This window comes from Euprymna scolopes, chromosome 7 (assembly GCF_053919585.1).
Source record: "Euprymna scolopes isolate OS-2025 chromosome 7, ASM5391958v1, whole genome shotgun sequence".
Lineage (NCBI taxonomy): Eukaryota > Metazoa > Mollusca > Cephalopoda > Sepiida > Sepiolidae > Euprymna > Euprymna scolopes.
The window spans coordinates 120,418,658-120,435,936 of record NC_136488.1 but is presented as its reverse complement, the minus strand read 5'-3'; the positions used below and the strand labels follow the sequence as shown (position 1 = coordinate 120,435,936).

Genomic DNA, 17,279 nt, shown 5'->3' with positions numbered 1-17,279 from the left:
CTACACAAATACTGGACTTCAAACAACCTTGTAGTGTTGAAACAGAGCACCTAGGAGTAAAGTCTTCGTCTTTCTTTCGAAGGACGTACTGCCTACCATCACTGCCTAGCTTATTGAACTTGCTTTCATCGCTAAAAAGCACTTTTGACCAATATGATGTGTCATGATCTCTATCGCATCTGACGAACTCCAGACGGCGCTTTCTGTTATTTACAGAAATCATTAGCTTGCGTCTTGCAACATATCATCGCAAATTAAATTCCTTTAATCTGTTCTTGAAAGTAGAAAGGGGACACTTTTTTAAAAAAAAGATTGCACCGTTGTTGGATTTGGTGAGCCGTTTCAAATCTGCATCACGAACACTGCCGATGTTTCGGTGCTTTTGCACAGTCTTTCGTGCCATTTTCTCATCACATTTCTATCTTCGGCTTATTTCTCGATAAGATAAACCAGAAAGGTCGAGATTAATGAGCTCCTGACGATCACTAAGAAAAAGTCGTGGCATATGGACTAAATGTTACGTTGTATAACCTGGAACAACAACTAACACGATTAGAGATGCTGTGTTGCCTGTTGGTGGATATTTTAAACTGATTTAGGGGCGGTAATTTAAGCTAATTTTATGCGAAATTGTTGTTGCGGACTTTCTTTTTTGCCTCCCCAATTTGAATGTATTTTTTTAAATTGACGTGAACGCTAGAATATTTCAATTAAAAATCAAATATGAACAGGTAAAAATATACAGAAATAAAAAGCAGACCAAATGAGGTATAGTTTGTTTAAACAGTTGCATTAAATTTAGCTTATATTTGTAGGTTTGGAAAAAAATTCAAATACAGGCTTTGTTTTTGCCAACACTGTATATATTAAAAAGTTTGACATGTCCAAGTAACCTACGTCTAAAACCCCAACTATAATGTTTAAACCCAAAATTGGCGGAAGAGTTTGGTAGAGTCTGCAAAAGTCAACTATTTAAACTTTGACTCTCAAACTTCAAATTTTAAGGCCAAAAATTGTCGGTAAGGTCATTTTTTTTAATATTGAGTTAAAAAGTTTGATCCATGTCACACCCAAAATACCAAGTGTTTAGATCCAATGGGTTGTGTAGAGTCTGTAAAGGTCAAAACGTTGAACTCTGACTCCTTGACAGCCAAATTATTGGCTAAAACCCGATTAAAAAGATTTTCCCAAATCTCAATTCCCTTTATGTCAAATTCCGAGTCCGTAGACTTAAAATTGACAGAGTAATTTGGTAGGAGCATATACGCACACAGGCAGACCCACGGACACTTTCACTTTTATTTATATATACTAGCAGCTATAACCAGCTTTGCTCAGGCCCTATTTTCAGTTCATAACTTGCGCTGCGTGTGAATACACTTCATGTAAGATTTCAAATATTTAGACCAAAAATTGTCTGAGTAATTCCGTAGAGACCGCAGAGGTAAAACTTTTTTAAATATAGACCCAATTTGACCCCTTAACATTTAATATTTTATCTTAAATACAAAATAAAATGTTATACCCATATACAAGTTATCTACTTCTAAAATATCAAGTGTTTAGACCCAAAATTGGCGGAGAAATTTGGTAGAATATGCAAAGGTAAACTCTTTCAACTTTGACTTTTGGCAGCCGAATTTTCGCCCCCAAACTAATTAAAATGCTTGGCGCATGTCTGAATGACCGTGATGTATAAATTTCAAATGTTTAGATCTCAAATTGGCTGAGTAGTTTGTTAGACATCGCAAAGGTAAAATCTTCTGAACTTTGACTGCTTGGCAGCTCAAATTTTCGACCCCACCCGATTTAAACGCTTGCACTATCTCTAAATACCCTTTACGCAAAATTTCAAATGTTTAGACAAGAAATTGGCTGAGTAATTTAGTAGGGACTACAGAGGTCAATTTTTTTAACTCTTGCCCCAATTTTTACCCCCTAACATTTATTTTTGGGGGCTCAAATAAAGTTCAAAGTTTGATCCGTGTCCAAGTAACCTACATTTAACATTTTAAGTGTTTCAACCGAAAATTGGCTGAGGAGTTTGGTAGAATTTTCAAAATTTCATTTGTCGAACTTTGATCCTCTGATAGCCACATTTCTAGCCGAAGACCGATTACAAAGATTTTTGTCAAATCTCGAGTGTTTAAACTGAACATTGACAGAGTTATTTTGTAAGGAAATGTACACACAGAGACAGACAGACAGACACACGCACACACATACACACACAGAAAGGCATTATCACTTTATATATATATATAATGTTTATTATGCTAACATTATTCATTACATATGTGCATACATGTTTCAGTGGAATCAAGATTTGATAGACCCACCTCTTTACCTCTGGGGGCACACCTGCACTCATATCATGTTTTTAAACATACGGTTATCAAGGATAACCTAGATTTTTATGTTTTGCAAAGATCTAATTATGTTTGGTATTCCTTCAGAAATACAATAAGTTTAAGACCGTGTTAAAGAGTTTGAATATATCAACTGCTAAAGTTCTCGATTTCTTTGCCTTTTCCAGTGCAAATATATGCGTTCAGAAATCAGAGTTAAATCCATACTCTTTGCCCAATAGACGCTTAGCATTTACAAGATGGTGGATTAATGCTTGATTATTAAAGACTCAAAGATTTAAGCAAAGGGGAGAAAATATTGATTGAGCGATTATTGAGCGCCAGTTCTTTCGCCCGAATTCTTGAGTACTGGTACAATGAAGGCAATTTCTCTTGCTATTAGGGAAGCAAGATTCTTTTGGGCATTTATTAGAGTTTGAAAAGGACAGGGACAACAGAGCGGATGAATTTTATTAATATGATAGGGATTAGATCAAGCTCATGCGCCTTGAATGTGTCTACGCTATCTCCTATAGAATAATTTGATTGCAGAGATTGCCTTTGTGACCAAAGCACGTTAGGTTTTCAACGTGTCTAGATTATTAGCCAGTAACTTATGTAACTTTAGAACAATATTTTAGATACATATGGTTGTTATAATAATATCTTATACTTCATCCTATAAGAATCGTCACCATAATCGCAATATCTTTAGACGAAGTAGTTATTCCCCCCCTCTGAATTCAAAGTCCTCACATCACCCCCCACCGAGTAGAAATATACACATTATCACTATATTCTCCTGGCATCCTTCGTAACTCGACTAAGCATTCATAGACGTGCTGTTATATCCCAATTTCGCGAATACAAAATAAAATTTTCTTCCTTCTAAAATTCCGGAAATTCTCAATGGCTGAGAGTAAAAAAATCAATTATTCCTGATTTCACACCTTATTTCAAAAAAGAACATGTGTGACCATTACAAATATGGCGACTCTAATTACACGAAGCAATCATTTTATAAATATTAAACCAAATACAAAAATATTAACCACATAATCAGAAATTTACGTACTGATAAAAACATTATCATCAGTAACCCTAACCTTACCCCTTACTCAAAAAATAATTTCCCTAAACAAAAAAGAAAAAAAAAGTACGGATTGCATTTTTTTCGATTTTTTTCTTTTAATTTGTTTCATAGTGGGCGTTTCTTTTTTTATTGTTTTTTTTTCTTACTTATAGTTTTCTATATCTATTCATGAATTCACATCGCGAAGTAAACAAACAAACACACACACAAAACTCTGAAACATAACAGTAATATTTACGTATACTATTGTTTCGTTTTCGTTTTAGGCATTAACTGCTTAGAATTAAATTGAGGCCCACATATTTTATACAGGTGTGTGATTAAAGGCCAATTATAGACACACTTTTCTTTAAAATGACAACCGTTCTTTCTTTTGGTTCATAGTATTTGCGGTGGGGAAACCTGACAGAGATTATCAAAGTTAAATTTGTAGCAAATATTTTGACCCACTCCATCGCACTGGGAGGTCTATTTTGAAAGCCGTTTTTAACATGGGAATGTGCACCTGACCATTCCGAAAGTTGTTGTACACATGAGGAGGTAATTATATCAGACCGACCCTGCCACCCCCAAATCTCTGTGTTGGTTCATAGTATTTTTGTGTGGGGATCCTTACAGCGATTACCAAGGTTAAATTTCTGGCAAATATTTTGATAACCACCCCTCACTCACAAAATAGGTGTTTATTCCGAATGGGATTTTGCGGGTAAATATTCTTTACGTCATTCTTTACATGAGGATGTTGGAGGTGTTCATTCAGAAAGCCGTTCTTAACATGATGAGGTTGAGGGTTGGGCACCAATAAAACAACAACAACAAACCAACCATATTTTACGAGTGAGACATGTTTGATTATAGACTAGTTTTTGTTTTGTTTTTTAAAATATACATTTTTACCATATATCCATTCACACACTTTTCTTTAAAATGCCGACTTTTATATGTTTTCCTGTATGCTGATTAAGAATATCTCATTTACATTTGGTAGATACAAGTAGTTTTCGGGATAGGATGCCATGTATTATGCACTTTAAATTACTGGACGCGCGGGCGAATGGACAAATGTATTTATATCCGACTGACACTGCCACCCCTAAAGTTCTGTGTTAGTTCATAATATTTGCGCGTGGGAATCCTTACAGCGATTACAAAACTTGAATTTGTGGCAAATATTTTGGAAACCACCCCTCACTCATAAAATCGGGATTTTTCAGGTGGCCGTCCTTAAAGGCATTCTTAACGTGGGGAGGTTGCAGGTGTCCATTCCGAAAACCGTGTTTCACATGAGGAGATTTGCGTGTCTCTTCCTAAAGGCATTCTTAACATGAGGAGGATGGGGATTGTGCAAATACAACAACAAAAACAACAGTACCTTAATTTTTCTGCAAGGGGAACATGCTTACACAGGCAATGCCAGTTAGCGGGCCCTGCTAGTTTTATTATATTACGGGCATTAAAGGGAGGTTGGTTTCTGTCCGCAAAGTGAAATTTAAGAGAGAATGGTGTGGTGGGTTTTAGGAGGAGTTGAAGAGAACCCCCAATAAGTAGGTCAGTATTTCCGATTGTCGTGCAAGCGACCTCATGGTTGTTGGATAATGGGGGATTCGCTTTTTGTCCATTATTTAGAAGTCTATTAAATGTTTTTCTTTTCAGAAATAACGAGTTCCTCTTTTCTGGAACTTTTTACATTTATATTTCGCTCTTAAAATTTGTTTTGTTTCTATAAGAAGTTGTCTATTTGCACTTTACTTGTGATGGACGAATCGGAGGAATGCATGCTATCTTTGTGCAATGGTACCTGCATATGTTGAAGTGAATCATTGGTGAGAGTGAAGCTTGCTTTAGTATTTCATGTGGAAACATGTGCTTCAATGGCTGCTTGCCATTATTCAATTGTCATATTGGCAATTTTATTTTAGCGGGAAGAGTAAATAGATTAGTCTATGGAACATTATTTAATCAACCCTTTTCAAGTATCTTGCCATTTCAGCAATGGCCTATCAACTTAGGATGATGTCAAGTTAGATTAAAATGTCATCAACGTTCCCCAGTTAACTTGGGCATTTGTCCCACAATCCACGGGTACTGTTATTAAGAATACATTTAAATATGAGGTTTGACAGGCTTATGATCTAGGAGGCGGTTAGGTAACGTAACTGTATGTGTTTGAAATGAGGCTATCTGATAGATTGGTGGTGGACATTTTATCTTTAAATACATTAAATACATAGGCATTAGTATTTAAATAGTGCTGTATCATACCTGGTCTCAATTTTAATAAAAGAACTACGAAAAATATCAGTAAATAACGCAGTATTGACAAGATAGTTTGAAACACAAGAAAAACTGGTCGGCTGACACTGGATTGCTGTTTAGATAAGACAAGGGTGTAACGAATGTAAACTCCAAGTCAATGCATCTTTCGAATGAGATTCGAAGTGATATTAGGAGATCATTCGGGGGTACTTATGTAAACGAGACAATAATTGTTGGAAAACTTCTAGGAAAATATAAAACATTAAAATGTTTCTGCCCCCTCTCTCTCTCTCTCTCTCTCTCTCTCTCCCTCCCTCTCTCTCTCTCTCTCCTAAGACTTGAAGGAAGTTATGGAATGAAGGATAATTATCGCGTTACTTTGAACACCTCTAAAACCAAATTTCTCTCTTTTTACAACCGACGTTTGAATATCTATTTCGCCTATGTCAAAATGTTCACTTCTCGAGAAAGCCTCAATCGTTAATAATTTCTAGAATTGATTATCAGCATAAGCTAAACAATCGAAGTTCTACATGGAATTTGTCTTGGGCGGTTGAAGACATGGTTGCATCATACTACGGTTCCAGAAAATATCTAACCTTGTTAAACTCCTCTACTTTTATGAGAGGAAGTTGCTCCCTACTATCAAGTACTGTTGTCATATCGTTTTGACAGAGTATAAAATCGACTTCGTAATCTTGTGAGTCCTGTCATATTCTCGTGTAAACAGCCCGCTTCACAAAAAATATATTTTACTTTAAAAACATGTCAATTGTCAAGAAACCCTGCCGTTACAATAAACACCATCGAAACGTAGTTTAATTAGTGTAGGGATTTTCTGTCGTGTATATATTTTTACTTATAAAAGATTTGCATACGTCGAACCCTTTTGTAAATACATTAGTTTATTAGTTCAATAGATTCGAACTTATTTACGTGAAGTTTTATGCAGCAGAAATAAATAAAAATAACTTTTTTTTAGAAACACATATTAACCTCCTATGTGGTCATCAGCTAAACCAAGCCAAATCTATTTTCACAGACATTGTGCGGTGACCACGACCTCAAGATGCGCACTGTTTACAGTTATAGACAATCTGATTGACTACGTCTAAACAAAAGTTTGACAGCACGAGGCAAAGGTCGTATTCTAATAGTTGGAGGCGATAGAGAATGTCTTCTTATCGACCAAGTCCTTCGCTAATAACATCAGTTTGCTTTTCACCATCGTATATACTGGACGTTGGCGAATGCTCTTCACATAAAATAATGTTCTGTCGTTTATTTTTATGAAAGTCATAACATTCGAAATGTGCGGTACGTTTTCGGAAGGTAGAAAAAAACAAAGTTGACTGCATTAAAACACAATTACTATGAAAATCATGAAAATTATATATATATATATATATATATATATATATATATATATTTCATGGTTATCATTGTAATTGTGTAAGTCTGTGTTGGGGGTGTATGTGTGTGTGTGATGAAAATAATGGAAATAGTATTCCGACAAAATAGAGAAATAAAAAGGAACAAACCGTTTTATGTGTTCATTAATGTTTCGTCTTTATTTCGAGACTTCCACTGGATGAATGAGATTAAGAAACAAAAAAACACGAAAATTTGTAAACATTACCTGCCACTAATGCGAAACTAAAATTAACTGTAACGTTAATGCAAGGTTGTTATGGACATATTATAAATATAGAAATAAAAGTTTAAAAAAATCTTTATAAAAACATTAATTATGTGAAATAAAGAAATAGTGAAATCTAATTTCGGAACGAATGGGATATATAATTTTTTTTAAATGGCTAAGGGTTATTTTGTGAAAATTTCCTATGACTTTGCTCTTAAATAAGGATACGAAAATGAGGTGATATCTTAATATTAAAATGGGCTATACGTGGAGGATACCCCAAGGGTAAATGTTTCTCACATGCTTTTTCCGTTAAGGGAATTTTTCTTTATTTTTCTTTCGCTTCAAACAATGTTCTATTGTCGAGAGTGTTTTTATTTATAAAGTCTGAAGGAATGCTGGTTTTTGAAAATTTTCAAACGACATAATGTTTGAAATTGTCGACTGGGCATGGAAACAATTGTAACGTAAAATGAAATACATTTTTGTTGCTATCAACATCTTTTTTGAATGTCTTAAATTTGCTTATACAGTATATTAATGCTCTATTATGAAATATGATAATTTTGTAGCTTACTTTTCAAGTCATCTCGTTTTGGCTTAAAAATTATTGGTATATGAAAATTTACTGGATTACACGAACTCAGTATATTACATACAAGTTTCTCTCTCTCTCTCTCTCCATATATATATATATATATATATATATATATATATATATATATATATATATATATATATATATATATATATGGCAACCCTTTTAAGAAACTCGTTTCTTATCGTTGAGCACTTTCAGTTGAATTGTCGTTCAAGTTAGCTATCATGCATAGATCATCGTATAACGATTAGATCGCTTTGACTGATGTAAAGAACATTTATAAAAATAAAATATTTAAATTCAAGGATATTTCTCGCGGTTAATCGTAGCTGATTGGATACAGTCTTTACCAATCGGGCCAGAGATGGCTCATGTTGCCGGGTTCGAATTTGTCGACTGGTGTTAATCGTGACATCCTGCAATGAAGTTTCCCGAAAGGATAAAACACTAGTGTCTGTTTATTATAGTAAAAAAATAATTGTCAGTCCCTTTAAGAAACTCATTTTTTATCGGTGAGCACTTTCAGTTGAATTAAGTCGGTCAATTTAGCACTTATGCATAGATAATCGTATAACGATTAGATCACTGTGACTGACGTAAAGAACATTTTAGAATGTATAAATTCAATGTTACTTATTTAATGGTTAAATTGTTACGGTTAATGATGGCTGATTGGATACAGTCTTTGCTAATCGAGCTTGCGATTGCTCGTGTTGCCAGGTTCGAATCTGCACTGAAGATTCCTGAAAGGAGGGAACACTAGTGTCTGTAGGTAATTAATTATTATAGTTAAAAATAATTATATATATATATATATATACATTTACACACACGTGAGTTCATTTATGGCTATTTCATATCAAACTGAGGATAGTCAAACTGTAACAGTTAAGACTTCTGCGCTATATTTTGGTTTCGATTCTAGCTCATGCCACCCAATATATATGCCACTCATATATATATATATACTTTTGTAATCCCTAACATATATTAGATCCAGTATAGTAATCTATAGCAAATTGACGCTATAATAATAATAAATTTTCAATCTGCAAAAATTAAAATATATTTTACGACCGGGCAATGTTTTACGACTCGTAATTCTTACTATATAATATGATCTGCAAAGCTTTGTCGGATATTCAACAATGAGTACTATATTGCATATGATATAGTTCAATGCTTACTATGTCAAACAATTCCTAATATTAGGGTGTAACGGGTATGTATAGTATATACTACGTAATGTATAATAGCTACAAGGAACTTTTCCTGGCCTTATTTTGGCCAAGATCAAAGTGAAGTATCTGTTCGTCTTGTTCTGCTTGTTCTCTCTCGGTGGTGGTGCAGTTCTTCACGACTGGGACATTTTTTTTAATTTTGTACCTTTTCTCCACGTTAAATAACGACCCTGGTGTCTAACTTTGTCCCGCGGGGAGGCATTATAAATAGGTACAATTAACTATAACCAATAGTATGTGGTGTTTCGTTGTATTCCTAAATCATACTGTTTTTACTGTTATATTCATTTTTCTGTATCTTAAGCTCAGCATTGCATATTCCGAAATGAGTACAATCCTGTATATGCCCCGTGCTTCTCCGCAATACTTACTCAGTATGATCCCTCATAAGTAAATGTCGTATAATCTTACTATGATATATAAAAGATATATGTAAAGCTGACAATGTTTTTCAAGCCGTAATATTACTTTGTCGTATATATGTCGTATATAACGAATATTATGCTATATACTTCCATAATTCATAATATATCGGTTAACTATTATATCGTATATCTAATAATGTTTACGGTATCGTATGGTTCGCAATACATTTTAGATTGTATAATCTGTAATAATTATATTGTATAATTTGCAATTAGTACTATGTCGTATTATTCTTAATGTCTACATAGTTTTATTGTAGTGGCTGGTGTTTAAAATGTGTTTTTTCAACGGTAATATTTTATTTACACCGTTTCATATTGTGAATTCGAAAATGTCATTCTAGCATATTATTTCCTTAAATGACGTTTTAAACCATTGAAAGATGCGACGAGTAAATTGTAGAATCCTGTATGTCTTTTTTAAATTTTTTTTTCGATGTGTATCTATATTTAATTGGAACATTTCGGCTTGAATCTTTTTATTTGAACGAAATTTGAACTGTATTATTAGATATATACGTTTGTAGCGTTACTGAATGTTAGAGTTCAATATAAATCAAAGTTCAAATCGAATTTCCGGAATATTTCTCAACGATTCGTGCTATTTTTGTAGTGTGTTTCTTTTTTTTTTTTTTTTGGCGGCGGGTAATTCATTTTTCTTTCCGTCTTCTGCTTCTTTACGAAAGCCTTTCCGGTAGTCTTATCATTTTGTTTACTATTGTAAGTGAATCGCTCCTATCTTCAATCCTTCCTCCCAGATTTCTCATCTTCATCCCCTTACATATCACCAACTAAAACATATTATTTCTTTATCTCTCTTGATATCTCATAAACGTCGTATCTTTCTCGATATATACGCAGTCACCCTCCACACACACACACACACACACACACACACACACACACACACACACACACACACATATATATATATATATATATATATATATATATATATATATATTATATATAAATATATATATATGCATAGTAAAGTCAGCTTTGCGCATGGTTTTATCTGTATAGCTTTGTAAAACAACAGTGTTTACAGAATTCTGCTTCATAGTATAATTTTCCATGTTTGCTTACGAGAATTATGAGGTTTTCCGTAAAATTAGCTTATTAATTTTAGTGCGTGAGTACGAAAACAACCCCTTCATTAAAATTAATTATTATGCTTCGATACTAAAGATCGTACTAGAAATACAGTAAAATCTAATTCTGGTCACTTTGCGTATTATATTGTGCGTAATGTAACATCGTACTTATTACTACACCAGTTCCTAATTGGGAACCTAATATTACACACTCAATAACATTTTGTGTTCTGTTTAATACTTCCAATAAACAATAAAGTCAGAGACATCCCTAGATTATAGATAGAAAAAATAGACCATACGCACCTATGGTTCAAAACAAAACCTCCAAACAAGAGTTATTATATATACGTAATGTTTTTAATTATGTTGCCTAATCTTGCGTGCTTCGATTTCAAGAATAATTACTTTTACGGCTGTAATATATATATATATATATATATATATATATATATATATATATATATGTGTGTGTGTGTGTGTGTGTGTGTGTATGTGTGTGTGCATATGCATGTGTGTGCGTATATATACATATAAATATATGTATTACTTTGTCTTTATATAATTTGAATTATATGAGGAAAGAATTCGTTTTACTCTAATAACTAACATTCAAGTCGTTCTTTTGCTCTATTTAAAATGAGTGCGTGTCTCTTTGAGGGAGTCGCGTGTTTTAATAAGCAGTGATGTTTGTGAATTTCAAACAAATAATTTATAACACTCTGTTTATAAAGTTATTGTAAAAAAAGGTTAGATAATTATATTAACCTCCAAACACCTTAAATATGACAGACATTTTAAATCCCCTTCCTTTAAAAAATAAAGTAAGCTTTCTTTAAACGATAACCCAGAAACATATTAATGCATTTCAAAATTAATTTGTTTGAACTCGGCTCACAGCTTTTCAGAGAGGTACATTTAAAAAGGAACACAGAAATTCCTCTTTCTTTCTATCTCTGCCCCTCTCTTTCTCGATAGATAGATAGATACATAGATAGATAGATGTCCGTCAGTGTGTGCGTGTGTGTTTTAATATAATGACGCCCACCAAAAAAACAACGATGCAGCATTTATTCCGAAACTCTTACGGCCAACGTAACATATAAATTGTGTAATGTTGTTTAACTGGACGTTGACTAAAGTAAATAGCGCCAACAATTCATATTTAACTCGGTAAATATTATTTCATTCACGTAAATATTTTAGAGCTAAATGGATTTCGCTATCATTTTCTAAATAGCTTATTTTTACTTTTAAATATAAAAAACAATATTAACGCACTAAAATATTAAAATTGTCATGATACTGTTTTTGTGATTAATGTATTTGATTTATAAATACAATTCTGTATATCGTACACAAGTCTTTTTGTTATAGAGTGGTCGGGCAGAAGCGGTAAATTATCTCTCATCTGTTTATTTAACAGTTTATCTAATTATTTGTATATATATATATATATATATATATATATATATATATATATATATATATATATCTGTTTCTCTAACTATCTATCTACCTGTTTATGTATCTTTCTATATAGTAATCTATCTAGTAATGAGTGGACAACAGAGATTTGAAGCCATGTTTTCACAACGTGTCAAACTGTGAGCGGTCAAATTTACACCGGAAAATGCGAATGGAGACTGGAAGTAACGTGTCATATGTCACGTGTTCCCGTTTGCGCAAGTTTAGTTGGCTGTTGGATTTGAGACACCAAGAAGACAGGTGATCTGAAAATGGGTCTCCCTATGAGGGAAAGGGGGTTTCAGAATGGGGAAAGAAGAACCCTTATTCGCCAAAGATCGTCGATCACTTCTATCTGCTATGACGATTACAAGGGAGTGAATAAAATATATACAATCTCACATCGTATTGGGTGCTATTTTGTAATGTTCTTTTTAATAAATTCCAGCTCCCTAGAGGACGGTTGACGAACCTCCCCATCGGAAAGCAATAGTAGAACAGGTATGTCGTCATGTTGTTATATGTTCTGACAAGCATACACCTATATGAATCACGTGACGCTAAAATAGATTTTTAGTTGAGGACAACATTTCTTTACACAACATATATGCATTCATACCTATGACCCGTTTATGATAAGAACACAGGCATTTAGTAATACCCACATCTAATACACCACAGTTCAATTATATACACACGTAGGTTAATGTGGCACTATATAGTCGGTCGTATACCCCCTCGACGTAACATACCTTGATTTTTTTTTATATTTCATCAAAGCAGAACTGGAATGAATCTTGACTTGTGGTTTCTTTATGTCTCCATTCTGGGGCATCTCAGTTTCCCTCGTAGAAATATTATCCTAACCTATCCTGTTTATTCGCCGTCTCAAATCCTACTACCAACACAGCTGGCGTAAACGGGAACACGTGACATATGATATGTCATTTCCAGTCTCCGTTTGCATCTTCCGGGGCAAACTTGACCGGTCACAGTTTGACTACATGAAGTCAAATACCTGTTGTCTCCTCATTATTAGATAGATAGATAGGTAAATATATAGACAGATAGATAGATAAGTAGATGGATACCGAGATGAACAGATACATACATAGACACACAGTATATTAGATAATCAGAAAAATAAACGGATAACAGATAATTTACTGTGTCTGCCCGACAACTCTCTAACATGCTTCCATAAACTCGGGACTTTTGTGTATTGATATTCATATTAAACCCCTTTTTTCTATTTATTTGAAAAGAAAATACAACTATATGAGTCGTGGAATTGCATTCACCTGCAAAAGATCTAGCTAATTTGCATATTCTTTTAAATATTGATATTTATTAATTCTTTATTAGTTTTTTTTTCGGTTTTCTTATGGGATGATCATTTTTAGTTAATTATTACGTGTAATTATGTTCATGAAGATATTTTACATGATTTATACTTGCGTAATATTTGCGTCAAAAGGTTATAGTAAACACAAACCTCTTTCTATATATATTTATGTATGCGTATATATATATATATATTTTAAATATTGCCTACCAAACTCATCTGTTAGTTTTTGGCCTACAGATATGAAACTTAATATATAGTGTAATCAAACCCATGCAAAGCTTTATATTTGGGTTTCAGCCGGGACAAATCGATGCAAAGATGTGAATTTTTCTTAATGGAATTTGTCAGGTCGAACATGCATAATTAACACAATAGCTATTAGTTCATGATTTAAATTTTAGCATTGCATGTCTTTATACATCAAGTATAAGGTTCAAAACTAAATCGTATGCTAAATGTTTTGGTTTCGATACTCATTTATGACGCATGAGAAACTTTTTTATAAACTTTTTAAAGCATTACTATATATTGGGTCCAATATAATATAATAATAAATACAAAATCTGCATGAATTAAATTATCATATTTAGACGTATTTTACGACCGGCTATCCCGAGCAGCCTGCTAGTATATATATATATATGTAAGCATATATATATATATATATATATATATATATATATATATAAAGTGAGAGAGTAGGAAAGAGAGGGTAGATCGTAAGAGAAAGAAATAGATAAAATAAGGATATAGTAGATATATGCACAGGGGTCAACAGCGTAACGTGTTACTGGATTGATTAAAAACACTTGTAATTGAGAGACTTGTGAAAATTTAATGTCAAATCCTTATTACATGCGAGAATAATAAATAATACATTAGTACTTAATTGCCATTCTATTCGCCATTGTTTTGGGGAACAATTTATCCAATTTCGATAAGTTCGAAAGTTCCTATAGTTTTCCGAGTTTATATCAAGATTTTCCAATGTAAACTTTAAGAAGATCAACGTTTACATTGATAAAAACGTTGCAAAAATAACGAGAAACCAGCTGTGCTGAGTCTGTCTCGTGAGATACGAGATATTTTTCACTGCCAGCTGATCACGGCCCAAAGCCCAGTTCAGGATAAGTGTTAATGAGTGTCCAGCAGACGGAAAGATAGCATCATGATGATCAGTAATGGTTGACTTCAGTAGGGTTTTATTATTTAAGAGAAAAAATCCATAACTTATTTACGCTAGGTTTCAAAACGACGGTGCTATAGTCAGATGGGAAGAATTCCCACGATATTGTATCCCACAGACAAACAGTCGTACGAAAGAAACTTTACTCACGGATGCTTTTAATTGGGATGTATATACTGAAGACAACGTATGCTCTTTTGATACGATCAATGGCAGACTCCATTGCAACATTATCAGTGAAAAGTGTTTTTCTAATTAATAGTTCTCACGGGTAGTAGCTTTATAATATTCACAACGCATCTGGTTTCAATCTTTATACCGTAAAAGGATGAAAGCAGTGAAATAAATGACAACTTGTGAGATCACAGTAGTTTCGTGACCATAATTATTGATCTGAATAAGGTATTTAAAAAAATCAGCAACTAATAGTTTATTTTGGCCGGACATTTTAATCTGTTTGGACGTGTTTCACTTCGTTTATTATTCTGTCTTTCTGTCTGTCTGTCGCTGTGTCTGTTTGTCTGCGTGATCAGAGATGCAGCTGAGAAATTGAAAAGCATAATATATTAAACTGTGTCATCGTCTGCATTAAAGCATAATTCATCTATTCAAAACCAGATCATCTTCTGCTAACCCCTTATCTCACATCACACACATACCAACGTACACAATACTTTTAAGGAGATGAGGTGTCTCATTAATGATTACAAGTGCCGATTCTGTCACACAAATGTTGAGAGTTTGACTTATCTGACATTTAATTGAAATGCTCTCGTGTGGAAAGGCAATTAGATAATGAGACATAATGAGGTGTGAAAATTTTTCCACTGGAATATCTGTAAAAAAAGTTGAATTCAAATGTACTGGCAAATCATGGGAACAGATGCCAGAAAGAAACAGTAGAAAATAATACACCATCCACTATGACTAAAATGTCTTATAGTTACGTAGTTAGAAAACGAGGCTATTTAATCTGATACATTTATATGGGACAAGAAGGGGTCGAAACAATTCTTTAAGAATTCGTGCTCTCAATAGTACTTGGTTACAAAGAGCGTAGAGATAAAAAGTTAATAAAATATGTGTAAGATGAAACTAATCTGGAATATTATGAAGCTATCAGTAAATGCATGAAAAATGATTCCAAAGACTGCCTGGCAAATATACCCGCTAAACTAAGTGCAAACTCGATACAAAAAAACTAGGAACAGTTTATACTGAAAACAATCTCACGCTGGGAATAAGTGGGATTGCTCGTAAATGCCGGCCATACGGTAGGATACTTTATCCTTACCTGGAACTAAATGGTAAGAAAATTGAAAAAAAGTGGAGACTGACATTAACATTGTTCAATTGCTTTTACGCAAAATGGCCACGCTAAATTTAAAGATCCGAGTGAAAGAGCACTATCGAGTCCGTCGCTAAAAGGTCACAGAGGCAACTGCGTAGATATTTTAGTGAAATTACAAACACAGCTTACGACTGTTATTAACGAGGGGTCGATAGTACACGAAAGTTGCAATAATGAAAATTATTTTAGATACTAATCGAAACTATTAAAAGAGAATAGCTTAAAATCGTGATAGAATTATTGTAACTCACACTCTAAGTTATACTAGCTGCATATGCAATTAAGCTATGACCGCTAATATTTAGTTTCTGAATTTGTGAGACTAATTTCGTAAAAAAGCTCTCTGTAAAATTGAGTTGTAAGTTAAACTCTTCTTGAGATGAAAGGTTCAATATAAGGTTCAATTCAGTTGAATGTTTGAAATACAAGTGGCACCCTAAATGCAATTGTGCATTTCTTAAGGCTTCTACTTAGTCGTTACTAACATTACGAGAGTATGCTATACCTATGAATTAAATTAATGTCTGCTTGAAATTCGATACAGAATCCAGAGTTCAATAGAAAGATTCCTGCACTTCAAAACATGAACCTGAAGATAGTCGCCGGTTTAATCGATCAAAACGTTGTAAAAATTACCCCTAGTATTAAAAAAAGGTAATCCGAAGCATCCAAATAATATAATAATATATTGTGTAAAACTCCTAAGCACATAATGAATATATAAATAATAATATTATTTAATTATAAGTTTAATAATGATGATGATGATGATGATGATGATATATACTAAAATTGGAACGATACAGAGAAGATTTGCATGGCCCCTGCGCAAAAATAACACACACATCCGTGAAGCGTTCCATAATTTTTAGGAATAGCTGCAAAAATACAACGACTAACGATAATGAAAACGGCTGAAATATTAAGGAAACCCCTTGAATACGGAGAATCACACAAGAAGACAATATAACGAAGAAGCGTTACAGGGATGAAGAACACCGAAGCTGCATACCTACAAGTTCTACACTCCCATCATGCATCCTCCCCATTGCCCCATCACCGTCCTTCCCAATAAAAAAGTGATACTAAAGAGCCGAGAAGGGGCAAGAAGGATTGAAAGACTGAAGAGAGAGTGCTGGCCAGACCTCGGTTGGACAAGCTCGAAGAGAACTGGGACCAAGAGGAGGCTTAGTGCCACACAAATTCCAGAATAAACCAATGGCC

General features: G+C 33.6%; 1 non-coding gene across 1 annotated transcript; it reads left to right on the top strand.

Annotated features, from left to right (window-relative positions):
- Window positions 1–16,822: 16,822 nt before the first annotated feature.
- LOC145280648 (U6 spliceosomal RNA) lies at window positions 16,823–16,924 on the top strand. Its single transcript, XR_013868608.1, has one exon. It is a non-coding gene; the product is annotated as a U6 spliceosomal RNA (small nuclear RNA).
- The last annotated feature ends 355 nt before the right edge of the window (window positions 16,925–17,279 follow it).